This window comes from Silurus aristotelis (assembly GCF_946808225.1).
Source record: "Silurus aristotelis genome assembly, chromosome: 17".
NCBI lineage: Eukaryota > Metazoa > Chordata > Actinopteri > Siluriformes > Siluridae > Silurus > Silurus aristotelis.
Genome location: NC_139590.1, coordinates 4,917,526 through 4,931,632, shown reverse-complemented (window position 1 = coordinate 4,931,632; position 14,107 = coordinate 4,917,526). Strand labels below are relative to the sequence as shown.

General features: G+C 38.3%; 1 protein-coding gene across 1 annotated transcript in view; it reads right to left on the bottom strand.

Moving 5' to 3' along the window:
- Positions 1-14,107, bottom strand: part of LOC310739940 (acid-sensing ion channel 2-like) — a gene marked incomplete at both ends in the record, with an annotated part of 71,725 nt that overhangs the window by 16,627 nt on the left and 40,991 nt on the right. The window lies entirely within an intron of this gene.

Genomic DNA, 14,107 nt, shown 5'->3' with positions numbered 1-14,107 from the left:
ACTTTCACACATTTCTGTACTAATTCTCTATTTTGGAAGTATTCATAAAAGTATTGGCAGGTTAATATTTCCAGAAGCTGCTGAAATTACATTAAACTACAGTACTGTTCTGATTATGATCAGATTGTGGCCATATAGCTGCCTTCCAACAACGATAAAAGATCCCATTTTGTTAACAAAGAAAATGTCTTTGTCATAGTAAAAGGCATTAGTGCCATTGATATCACCAAATGGCAAAGGTCTGACCTTTGTGTCTATTTATAGAATATATATAGGATAGAATAGAGTATAGAATAAGGGGTGACCTGAATAGTTAAAGATTTAATATTTTGATAGGAGGAGCCTGATTCGACAACCAATCTCACAGTCGATTTCTTCGCAGAGCAAGGAGTCTTGTTAAATTGTGTTCAATGCGTTTCTTGCTTTAGTAATGCATTCATTCTCACTGTATGAGAATAATACATTGGTTAGAATAATGCTGATGGAGCCTCCAGGAAGGAGGAACAGAGGAAGGTAAAAAAAAGGAGGTTTATGAATGTGGTGAGAGAAGACATGCAGTTTTTTGGTTATAAAGAAGCAGATGTAGAGGACAGGGTGGTTTAAGACGGATGATCCGCTGTGGTGACCCCTAAAAGGAGCAGCTGAAAGAAGTTGTCTCTTTCAAGATGACTTTACCCCCAGACACAGGCCATTAGGGCTCTCTGAATTGTTTGATAAGGATGAAAATGTAAATCACATTACTTGTTGCTGCAAGGCCAGCACTGTGAGCACTGTGGGTTTTTTTTTTTATTTCTTTTTATCATAAACTCTATGTTGGTTAAAGCTGTTGCTGTAACCAATCAGACTGTGGTTCGGTCACTCCGAGGCCCTCTAGCAGGAGTCAGAACGTCTTACGTTTTTTGATTGGATGGTCAGAGAGTGCACTAGTAAGAGCTCGCAAACCTCATCTGTTGCAAACTGCACAAACTCAAATATATTTGTGTGGATTTTAAAGTAGTGTTTGTTTGATTTGTTTTTTTCATTCCATAATGGCTGACAAAGGAGAAAAAATTTATTTGGTCGTCCACTTACAACGATGTTTACAAGATGGACTTTTCAAGAAAGGCTGGATATCATTAAGAAAGGACGGCCAAAACAGTTCAAACCAGTTGTTAAGCTTTTTTGTTAAACATTTACACTTTTGCAGGGGTTTTCCTAAAAATTTGCTTTTGTGATTGCAATCATTCTCACTGTTATACATCTATCATCTTTATTATACAGCGTATCTCTATAATATTGATGGTTTCTATAGATGTTTTAACTTAAGGACAAAGTTATGAAAGATCAGAATCGAGAGGAAGATAATAAATCACGAGGAATACAAGCCACTCAGTAATGAAACTATGAAAAACAGACCTTGAACATAATCCAGACTGCATTTGATCGCATAACTGATATTTATGAATAAAAGTGTTCGAAATGTATTATTTTTATTGCGCTTAGCAGCATTATAGATTATCAAAGGTGGAACTGGACCCATTGATAGAAAATGACAGATAATAAAAACTGCTTGAGACAATCATGGCATGGTAATTTGTCTGTAATTATATCAGTTTTTTGCAGCACACACAAATCATATATAATATTTTTCAATTAGCTTCATCCCAGGTATCTTTTGTTTCATAATACACTAACTATTAGAGCCTATAAGTAATAGTCCGTACACATTCTCACAGAAGGCTGTGCAATAAGAAAAGCCTCATTAAACTATTACACAGAATGCCATGCTCCGCTGCTCAGAGGCTGATAATGAGACGGGCATGTTGTACTTCCGCTGCTATAAACACGTTACGGAAAGAGATAAGCATAAGTAATGCAGAGAAGAGGAATGCCTTCTTTCACTCCACACATTACTGCAATTGGTGAAGACAATAATTCAGTTAAGTCTTTAATTCTGGGAAACGTGTACGATTTATCCAAAGTCTGCAAAAACTGCAGAATTATAGACCAGGAATAAACACAGGACCCTGATCCTTATTCACACATACAATAAGCAACATTAAATATTACAATCCTAAGCATATATTTGACTGTTGCTTTTCCACTATAATTATAAAAAACAGAAAAAAAAACAAAAAGCTGAGGGTAATAACTTAATTAAAAAAGTAGAAGAAAGTTAAGTGTGTGAGAAGTAAGAAACGCCTAATGGAAGACGTATTAGGTTCAAAAACAAGTTGTATTTATAATAATTGGTATGTTATAGTATTTCAATTGAAACAACTAAAGACAACAGGATTTGTATGTCCTGGAAAAGTAGAATTGTTCAAGATGACCTGAAATCATAAAATAGATAGAAATTGACAGAAAGAGGAAAAAAACAGGAAAAAAATATGTGTGGAAATGGTTACAGGGATAAAAAAGGTGGGAGCAGGGGTGTGTGTGTGTGTGTGTGTGTGTGTGTGTGTGTGTGTGTGTGTGTGTGTGTGTGTGTGTGTGTGTGTGTGTGTGTGTGTGTGTGTGTAAGTGTGTGTAAAGATGGTGAAAAAGTAAGAACATGATCTCCAGTAAGCTCCAGGCACACAGGTAAAAGTAAAATTGTGTTATTGAATAAAATAAATAAAAACCCAGACTAGGTTATACACACACACACACACACACACACACACACACACACACACACACACACACACACACACACACACACACACTTAGCAGAGATCTCAAAGAAAGATTGGTTTAAAACCCCTAGTATTTTTGTCCTTTTTTTTTCTTTCTTTCTTTTTTTTTGCTACACTGGCAAATCGTTCGTTCTAGAAATAAATGTTCAAAATAACCAAAATTATCTGACAAGACACCAAAACTGTTTCAAGCTTGAAAAGAGCTTGAACTATTCAATATAAGATTCCGGATTTTTCATTAGTCACAAACACAGTTATGTGCGGAATAAAACTTGCCGTAAAACGTAACACTGATCGGCCACTCAGAAATCTGTGCATTACATAAAGGGACTATGAATATAAAAAAGAGAAAATATGAGGAAATTTAAATAAAGAAATAGAAATAAAGAATAAACACAAGTATAACTAAAGGGAGAACTGAGCAAGCCTGATAGCTCGTGAGAAAGAAGCTCCTTCTAAGAGTTTTAGATTGGCCATCAGACAGTGGAAGCACTTGGCAGTGGACTGAACAGGCAGTTACTGGGATGATTATAGTGTGTGTGTGTGTGTGTGTGTGTGTGTGTGTGTGTGTGTGTGTGTGTGTGTGTGTGTGTGTGTGTGTGTGTGTGTGTGTGTGTGTGTGTGTGTGTGTGTTATACACGCACATATATTATATTATATATATATATATAATATAGATATACACATTTACATTACAATATCCTAAATATATTGTTCTGTATTTCCACCGCTATGAAGTCATTTTTCGCAGTGTACCTACAGGCATGTTGAGAACCACTCAGGCAAATTGAGAACCTGCACAGAAACTCGCAAGCATTAACCCAAGCACAGTAACAAAACCGGGCCCTGAATCACACTGCACCTCAGTGCTGGTTTTATTCAATTGTGTGTGTCCAAACATTTAATGTATAGAAAAATGATTAGCATAATATTGTCAAGAATATATTAACTTCTCTATTAAATATTTTTTTTTAACCTGTTAATTACTTTAATTATTTCCAAAAGCTTAAAAATACACTATGGAGCTGTGAAAACAACCTGTTTATTTTAAACTGTAAGCTACTTTTGTGCTTCATCTAAGCTTCCTATAGATAAGTATTAAAAGAAAAAGCATCACCAGACAGAGAGAGCTGAATTATAGTGATTAGGAAAGCATCACAAAGCATTATTAATCAATATCTCATTTTACTGAGCAAATTGAAGGTTGCATAAAATGTATAATCCGAATGAAATCGCATGTTTCCTTTGCAAAATGCTTCCAAAACCTTCTGTAATGCACTATATTTATCCACACCACCGCCACAGTTAATCAATCTTAGTTATAAGAAACGTTTTACATCCAAGAGATCTAATGAATTACAGAACACACCCTAGAGTCATTTCCACTCTCGAAAACGGGCCAATCTCCAGCTTTTCAGCTAAGAGTTCCCTCTGCATCTTAACAAATCAGGAGTTCATTCCACACCTGTTCTCCACTAAATCCCTTACCAATTATATCCTTCACTTTTCCCATCCAAATTCTAATTAGATCCAATATAAATACCCCCAAAATGTCAGCCAAAAAATTATCTCAATTCACAACCAATCGAATTTCACCTTACAGAGCATCCCTGTGGGGCTCTAACCAATCAGGCAGTCGAGATGAAAAATGGTGTTAAAATGGTGATCATTGCTCCTGCTCCCTCTTCTCCAGTCCCATCGCTTCGACCTGCAATCGTCAGGACGTTTATCTCAGGACGCTTTTTTTCCTGGTCAGAAACATGAACACTGCGCGTGAGGAATCCACCTATTTTAAGCAGCTGTTCATAAATTCAGAAATGAGTAGTGCATGTCCTGAATAAGTCCCTAACTCCTTCATGACAGGCTGATATACGACTCCATCATTCAGTCATTCCCTTTACAAGGCCTCGACTCTTAACACAGACACGCGACATTTCATTTCAGCTTTTATTTATTGATCCTGACAGAATATTAAGGATTACAGTCATAACCCAGAAGGCAGCACATTAGCTCTCTTTAATAAAGTAGATAAATAATGGATTCTGAAAAAGAGGATGGCAAGAACAACAAGAGAGTCAGATGGTTGACTAGAAGTAAAATAAGAAGTAGATGCCGACCCCGCAAACATCCCGACCCATCGTACCAGCACCATTTGGATCCCACTTCATGTAGTGTTTGGACATTGGACATCTTTGAGTGTTTAAAGGCTCTGGCGTAGAGAAGCTGGTGTTCGATCTGTGATGATCACAAATGTTGAGTTATTTTATGAGTTGCTTAGTAGCTCCTGGTTCCATAATCACAAATGACTGTATAAGACTGAAAGAACATTACTCATAATCACACACTCCAGTACTCATGTTAGTTCTCTCTCTCCAGTGTTCTGTATTGTTGAAAGATTTATGATCAAACCCTTGATGTCACCCAAATGAGGATGGGTTCCCCTTTTGAGTCTGGTTTCTCTCAAGGTTTCTTCCTCATAACATCTAAGGGAGTTTTTCCTTGCCACAGTCGCTGCTCATCAGGGATAAATACACACCGTTCACCTTGACTGTTGATTTCTGTAAAGCTGCTTTGAGACAATGTCTGTTGTGAAAAGCGCTATAGAAATAAACTTGACTTGACTTAAATTTACACTTTGGGGAAAAAAAAGGGGACTCACTCGGTAGATCCAATATGTACAACTTGCCTGCATGTACAGTAGTGTACATTAAAACTAAAAGGAATTTTATTAGGATCCAGTTATGCAGCTAACATACAACCCTAATTCCAAAGACATTGGGGCATTGTGTAAAATGTAAATAAAAACAGAATGCAATGATTTTCAATTCTTGTAAATCCAAAATTGCATCAAATGTTCAAACTGAAAATATTTTAAAATGAAAAAAAAAAAAATAATTTTGAATTTGATGGCTGCAACAGGTCTCATAAAAGTTGGGACAGAGCCATGTTTACCACTGTGTAGCATCATATCTACTGTCTAAAAAGACCAGTTGCCGAGGTTTTGGAGGATAAATGTTGTCCCATATGTGTTTTCTGGATAGCAGCATTTATTTGCTCATAAACCTGAATATACTGTTCAGCATTGATTGAGCTTTTCCAAAAGTGGAAGCTCCCCAATCAAAAGGCACTAATGCACTTCCATACCATCAGAGATGCAGCTTTTTTAACTGAGTGCTGATAACAAGCCAGATGATCCCTCCACTCTTTAGTCCGGGGGATGTGGTGTCCATGGTTTCCAGAAAGAAAAAACAACTTAGATTTTAGTTTTGAACAGTTTTCCACTTTGCCTCAATACATTTTAAATGAGCAATAATTTCTGGAAGTGTTAATGAGCCCATGCAGTGATTTCCATTACAGAATCAAGACTGCTTTAAATGCAGCGCCATGTGATATTCCAATGTTTTTCAATTTTACATTGAGAAACATTAGAAGCTCTGCTCCTCTTTACTTCTGAGAGACTCTGCCTCTCGAAGATACACTATTTATACCTAATCATATTTTTGACCTGCTATCAATTAACCTCAATGGTTGCAAAATGTTTTTTTCAACTGTTCAATTTTTATTACTTTTTCTAGACACTTTGTTGCCCTCACCCAACTTTTGTTGCAGTCTTTAAATTAAAAATGACTTTATATTTTATTATTAATTATATACAGTGATCATTTGTATATAGCTCATATACACCATGCAAGTGTTTATTTGGATCACAAAAATGTAATTAAATGCAATTATTATTGTACACTTTAGAACTGCATTTTAAATTTCAAAAACTGACGATGGAGGGTTCAGACAGGAGGAAAAGAGGAAGGGCAAGGATGAGGTTTAAGGATGGTGGATGAAGGGAAGATATGCAGATGTTTAGTTTGAAAGATGATGAGGACACAGTGATATGGAAAAGGATGATCTGCTGTGGTGATTCCTAATGGGAGCAGCAAAAAGAAAAAGACCTGCATGTAAACGTTTCTAGTGTCTGAATAAAAAAGATACGCATGCAGCAGCATTTATCAGTTCGGAATTGTCACTGGCATGAATAATAACTATATGCTTGTCTGTTTACACAGGAATGAACTCACAATGAGCTCCTTTTACCGTGACAAAAAGCAAAAATAAAGTAGCAGCATACCTTTCTTTTGGGAAAATCGAGTTAAGAGAAATTGCATTTTTGGGGTGAAGTCCGTTTATCGCAGTTTTTTTTTTTCTTTTTCAATTTAAAAATTTGGGTTAGAATGGGGCATACCTTTCTCGAAGATTCCAGTATGTCATGAGGGGGGACATACTGTGATGGTAATAGTAATATCTCAAGAGTGATACGGCATCCTTTTCCAGCTTTCACATATCTAAAAAAGTTCATTCCATATTATGACACACATCATGATCACAAACTCCATAGTATGCAGCATAGATCTGAGTATGTCTTGTGTAGGTGTTAAAGACTGTGAGGTTTTTAATTTGTCTACATAGTGCACCTTCTTCCTGCCCTCTACTTGTCTATTTTAATGACAGAGAACAAGATATGTCAGAGTAAGTTCTTCATGAGCGACCAACAAATAACCATTCAGACCATTCAGATAATTCAATTTCCATAAAGCCCCAGCAAGGGGTACAAGCCCCGGTATCGCTTAACTGCCACTCTTGGGACCTTGAGCAAGGCCCTTAGGTCTCTTTGCTCCAGGGGCGCCTAATCATGGCCAACCCTGAGCTCTGACTCCAGCGTCTGAGCAAGCTATAGGATAGGTGAAGAATAAATTTCACTCTTCTGTAATGTAAATGTGACAAATAAAGGCTATTATAATTCTAATCTAAATTTAAGGTTAGGGTTTGGGGCAGTGCTGGTAGTCATAGCTTTCCTTCTTTATTCATGTGAAAAAAATATCCAACCTCACCGCCTTTGCTTGAGCGAATCCATGACATTTTCTTGACTGCAGGTTCACCTGACACTTTCAATAAAGTTTCAGAAGTACTCTAAGCCAGGCATCTTGGAGAGGTGACGTTTAAATGTTAAAAAGTATTCGCATACTACTACAGGTAAACAGAGGTGATGAAACCGCTTTAAAGTGTGTGTGGTTGTGCGACTGTGTGGTTGAATGTCTCACTTTCCGCTGGGTCTTCAAGGTTGCGTTACCATGTGTCATTTCTAAACAATAGCAGATACAAGCGCGTGTTTGCGCGTCTACACCTTTATGGAGTGACAGCGTTCAATTTAAGAGCTTCTGACACAAAAGCACCCGCACTTCCAGCCTTTAATCAGAGTCTGCTGAATGTTTTATTTAAGACCATTAGACAAATGGGAGCAGAACAGGAGCCACCACACACACTCGACACAATCCAGCACACTCGAACAACCATGCAGGCAGGATTGTACACAACGATGTCTACGTTCTTGCTTTTCTTACACATTACCAAAAAAAGTAATTGTTTTACCAAAACTGAGAATTTTCAAATCTTAGGAAGAACATAGCCAAGGTAAAAGGCTAACACTGAATCATGGTCTATTTTAGCTCATGATGTAACTGGCTGAGTGATTGATGACATTTCCTGATGGCTTCATTTTATGACCCCTTGTTTCAGTGATTGTGAAAGAAGAGTTGAGAAAAATGACTTCAGCAGTAGCAGGTCACATAGCAGCTCATAAAAGTGTATTTTTTTTTTTTTTTACAGCTAATTTAACATGGCTTTCCACTTACTTTTGTCGAGGTTATTAAAAGCTGACTAGGTATGTGGGCTTTTTATATCTTTTTTTATATATATATATAATTTTGCTAGGTTTTATGCCATTTAGAAAGACTTTAAAGAAATACTCCAGCATTCTTCCCACACTCATCTCCATCTGTAGCGTGATTGATGTGATATGCGAAGAAATTAATTCAATGTACGTGTGACACGTATAAAAGCACCACCTTTGTTTCTTAATACAATCACGATATCACAGACAAACTCAGATGAACAAGCATAGAAGACATTACACATTGGCCCATGACAGAAAGAGGCATTATAGTGAAGTAATTGTCCAGGAGACAGAGAGAGGAAGAAATAATAATTCTAATATTGCATGAGTATGATTTGTAGCAGTGTTACGATTAAACACACATTTAAACCAGCTAAATGCCAGAACAAGAGGAGATCATTGCTATACTGACAGGCGCTACATCTGGAAACATCCAGAGACTTTGTTTTCCTTGTGTGTTCATAGCCTCGTCCACCAGAAGACAGAATGTTTTTCTTGAGCAGAGGTTTTTAGAATATCTAACCTCACCATCAGGGTATCACTGCAAAAGACTGAAAATACAAGCTTTACTCTTATAAGCCTTACAAATTCAAACTCTCACCAACAGGAGGAAAGACATGCACAATCATGCATACACGTACACATACAGATACAATCGCAACTATACATGCTTAACTTGCATTCGGATCAAGGTTCGAGACATAAAACTATACGTCTGAACAATGATCTTGCGCAAGAAGCCATCAAGTGCTGCTTTTAGGACTTTGCCAACATGCTTGGGAGCCTCACATACACACAGACACACATAATGAAACACTACGACTCATTTTTTAGAGGGAAATTCATTTGTTGGAATAAATACATTTTCCTTTCCTCTCTTAACCACCCCATCGGTCTGTCTGCTTGTCTGCCTGCCTGTCCTTTTCCCTGTCTCACTATTTTTTCTCTCTCTACCCCCCCTTCAGTCTCCATCTATTCTGCAGTAGAGAGACAGAGTGTTTTGTGCATCAGGGTCAAGGCCTGCCATCATCTAAACAAATAAGCAGAAGAGCAGAAAAGCAAGATTAGTGAGGACTACTTCAGGGCTGACAGTGCAAACCATTCAATAAATGACACCACACACACACACACACATACACACACTCTATTGACTGATACACACTTATGATTTGGGAAGATATCAGCAAATCTAAAAGATTATCAGTGAATACAACATAAAACATCGATAACATTGATATTCCATTCAAAACCAATTCTGCACTGCAGATGAAATTTTTCCGAACTGCAATATCAACGGTTCACGTCTGTGTACGTGTGCACCTCTGGGAAATTTTTCATCAAGCGCCCACACAAAGCGCACCACAGTTAGAAGCCCATTAGAGCATTGATTGGCTGCACAACACTTAATTATATCTAATAACACCTCTTCTCTCGCTCTCTTTTCATTTCTCTCGCACCTTTTCTCGTTCCCCCGCTAGTTCACTATTAGCAGCAGCGGAAAGCCTTCCTGTGTCAACTCTTGACCCTTGTTCGCTCACTTCTGAGAAACTTACAAGAAAGAGAATTTCCCCTGAGGCCACCTTCCTTGACCATGTTTCCAAGTGACCAAGTTCGGTCTCATCCTGTTTCATTTAGAAATCTTTCCATTTTGCCATTTCTTTTTTTTTTTTTTTGGTGTTCAACATCCTAAACTCAAATGACATTTCATATGACTCAGCAGTGAACTTTATAGAGTAAGGATTTTCCCCCATCTGTGCTGTGGCTTTCTCCAGCTGCTTCAGACGTACCTTAACCTCCTGGTTATGCTCTGATTAATGCCCTTTTTAATCCAGTCATTGACATTTGGTGAATGGCCTCCTCTATGCAGAATGCAGTTGGGTTTCTTTAGAGGAAAGTGGTAGCTTAGTGGTTATAGCTCTGAGTTACTGATCCGAAGGTCAGAGGTTCAAACTTTAGTATTGCCAAGCTGCCACTCTTAGGCCCTTAAGCAATACCCTTAGATCCATAAATGCAGTATCATGGCTGACCCTCAAGTTTATTGTTATTAAACAGTAAGTCCAAGTACTGTTGTATACAACTAAAATCTCTCAGATTCTCGTTGCTAGCTCTGTTTTCATGATGCTGTTTGTTTAGTGATGTTCTCTAACAAAACCTGGGACCTTTCAGGAACAGCTGTAGTTATATTGAAGCCACAGATTATTTTAATTGCCCACAGGTGGGCTCCATTCAGCTAATTATGTGACTTTCGATGGCAAGTGGTTGAATCACATCCCATTTAGTTTCACAGTATCACAGCAACCAGACCCACTTGAATCCCCACTCAGACCCACTCGGACTATTTTGTGTATTACATATAATCTTAACTTAATCCAGGTCAGGTCAAAGATCTACAGCCACGCATGAATGTATGAGCTTTCTGTTTCTTTGAGTCTATTTTGCATTGTCAAAACATGAAATTCAAATAGAAGTAATACACTACATAGATTCCAGCTAGTAAAACTGTGTCTTTCAACAACTGTGCAAGCAAAGTGCTTCTGAACCTAGAATGAGCCAATGGTCCTCAGGGCAAGGTTGATTTGCCAGAGAATGAACTAGCGAGATAGAGTGAATCGAGGAAGGGGAAGGCGAAGCGGTATTCCAATCATCTCTGCTGCTCAGCCTCACTTAATGTAACATCTACTTTTTTTGCCTCACAGAAAAAAAACAGGATAATAGGTTTCAGAGATGCCACATGCATCATTACAAGGGCATGATGAATGTTCTCTTTCATGCATGTTGATTTTAGGCCAAACTCATAAGAATTCTAATATGCCAGAGAGCATTTTTTTGAATGAAGGTATGAGAAATGTATAAGTAATCAGGCTGCCTGAAACCCCTAACCTAGATTCAGAGGCGTAAAAAGTACCTGAAAAACATACTTGAGTAAAAAGTAGATACCTTACTGCAAAACTTTATTCCAAGTCACCAATTCCAATATGACGTGAGGAAAAGTATTCGAGTATCTGATTCGAACAGAGTATTTGACTCATATTATAATACAATTTCGACATCCAGAATAGAATAGCCTTTATTTGTCACATATACATTACAGCACAGTGAAATTTGTTCTTTGCATATCCCATTTTTGCTTGGAAACTAGGGTCAGAGCGCAGGGTCGGCCATGATACGGCGCCCCTGGAGCACAGAGGGTTAAGGGCCTTGCTCAAGGGCCCAAGAGTGGCAGCTTGGCGATACCGGAGCTTGAACCCCCGACCTTCCGATCAGTAATCCAGTGCCTTAACCACTGGAGCCACCACTCCCCTACATTCCCCTTCATTTCTCATACCTCCCCTATATTGAACATAAGCTCAAAGATGCACCAGTCCTCAACACCCATGCACGTGTTAGTGAAAAACCATAAATAGTTGATTTGTGAGGTTTGATTAGCTAAAACACTGATCAAATTGTACACGAACACATTAAACAAAATCAACCCACGTTAACCAGGATCAACATGCCAGAATGAATTACATATCAAAAGGTTGACAAAAAAACAAAGCAATAAAGCATCTTCAATTAACAAATAAATAAAATTACAGCATCATGTCACCAAGTAAATAAGTCAAAATGTAATTGGTAACGCTGCATCTTTAGATGTGTGAAGGTTGAAACATGACGTGTCTTATGTCGGGCAATCCAGGACTCATTATGAAAGTTCAGGGCCAATGTAGGCAACATAAAAACGGGGGCAACATGAGGAAACACAATGGACAGGCCACAATATGGAGAGGAGCAGCAGAAACTGCTCAGTCATGTTTAACACAGTTCAGAGAGTTAAAACCTTGAGGATATTTATGTGGCCTTAGCAAAGTAACTCGCAAACCCAAACACACAAACACACACACACACACACACACACACACACACACACACACACACACACACACACACACACACACACACACACTGCAGACTACTGAAACTCACACAGAGGAAGATTTCTTATAAACCAGCGAAAGCTCACACAGTGGAAATGCTCTCTCAGGTCCTGATCACACTGATGTCACTGAGGTAGTCCCACATAATCTCCTAATTTGATTAGAACTGTATTTTGATCATGATCATAACCTAGAAATAAGGTTAGGACTTCCCCAATTTAACATCCACAATTTGCATGTGTTTTATACAGGCTTGTTATGTAAAATGGGACTGATTTGAGTTCTTCGTTACGTAACTGACGAATAGCTGAGGAATAGCAATAATTGTACTAAATAATTGTTAACTCAGGATGAATTAATATAATGTAGGACTTGCAACATAGATTTCCCAGGAGTAATCTTCTGTAATAAATGTTGCAGTAGCAGAAATAACAGCATAGTGCACAATGCATCCAGGGAAACAATACATTTTGGATGGAAGTCCTTCATCAGCAGTGCCAGCAAAGCGTTTCTGTAACTGTACGTAATTATTCAAAAACAAATAAAAAAAAAAAATGGTTGAAATATTGCCCACTGCTTTATCCAGTTCAAAAATAAGTGAGCAGGACATGTGTGTGTGTGTGTGTGTGTGTGTGTGTGTGTGTGTGTGTGTGTGTGTGTGTGTGTGTGTGTGGGTGGGTGGGTGGAGGGGGGGGCAGCAGGGAGCAGATGTGATGCCATAGTGTAACAAAAAGAAAGATCAGACATCACAATCAGGGGAGATCAGAGTCGGGGTATTCCACGGTCTCCATGGTTACTTCCCTTCCATGGTAACGGCCTTGCAAACTGACCAGCACATTTGCGTCTGATACGAAACACTCGATCATTTAAATAACCCCACCTCACACACAAACACACAAACTCTGCATCTATTTTGTCAGGAATTAATCATCTATTTTAAATCATATACACAGAGCAAAACATACACTATATTGCTTAAAGTTTGTGAACACCTAGTCATAAGTATGGTGCTATTCCACCTTTATTCCCAATTGGCTCTTATAATTCCCTCCACTCGTCTGGGAAGATGTTTCACCAGATTTTGGAGTGTGATTGTGGACATTTGTGCTCATTCAGACACAAGGGTGTTAGTAAAGTCAGGCAGTGATGTAGGTGAGATGAGGAGGCCTGGGGTGCAGTCAGCGTTCACATTCATTCCAAAGGTGTTCAGTAGGGTTGAGGTCACAGCTCTATAGCAGGAGATCTTCCACTCCAACCCATGCAAAGCACATCTTAATGAAGTTTGGAAAAAAAGGACCACATATGGCCGGGACAGTGCTTGCAGAAAGTATTTGCAGCACTTTATTTTTTCCACATTTTGTTATGTTAAAACCTTATTACATAATTAATTAAAATAACCTACAAACAATACGCCATAATGACAATGTGAAAGAAGTTTGATTCAAATTCGATGGAGGATGTTGTGCTCATTGAGGGGGTTCAATGCTGAAGAAATGTTTCTGTACCCTTCCCCAGATCAATGCCTCAATACTATCCTGTTTTGGAGGTCTACAGACAATTCCTTAGACTGCATGGCTTGGTTTGTGATCCAACATGCACTGTTAACCATGGGTCATATAGACAGGTGTGTGCCTTTCCAAATCATGTCCAATCAACTGAATTTACCACAGGTGAACTCATATCAAGTTGTAGAAACATTTCAAGGATCATCAGTGGAAACAGGACGCACCTGAGCTCAATTTTGAGTGTCATAGTAAAGGCTGTGAATACTTATGTATTTTTTTTTTTATTTTGCAAACATTTCAAAC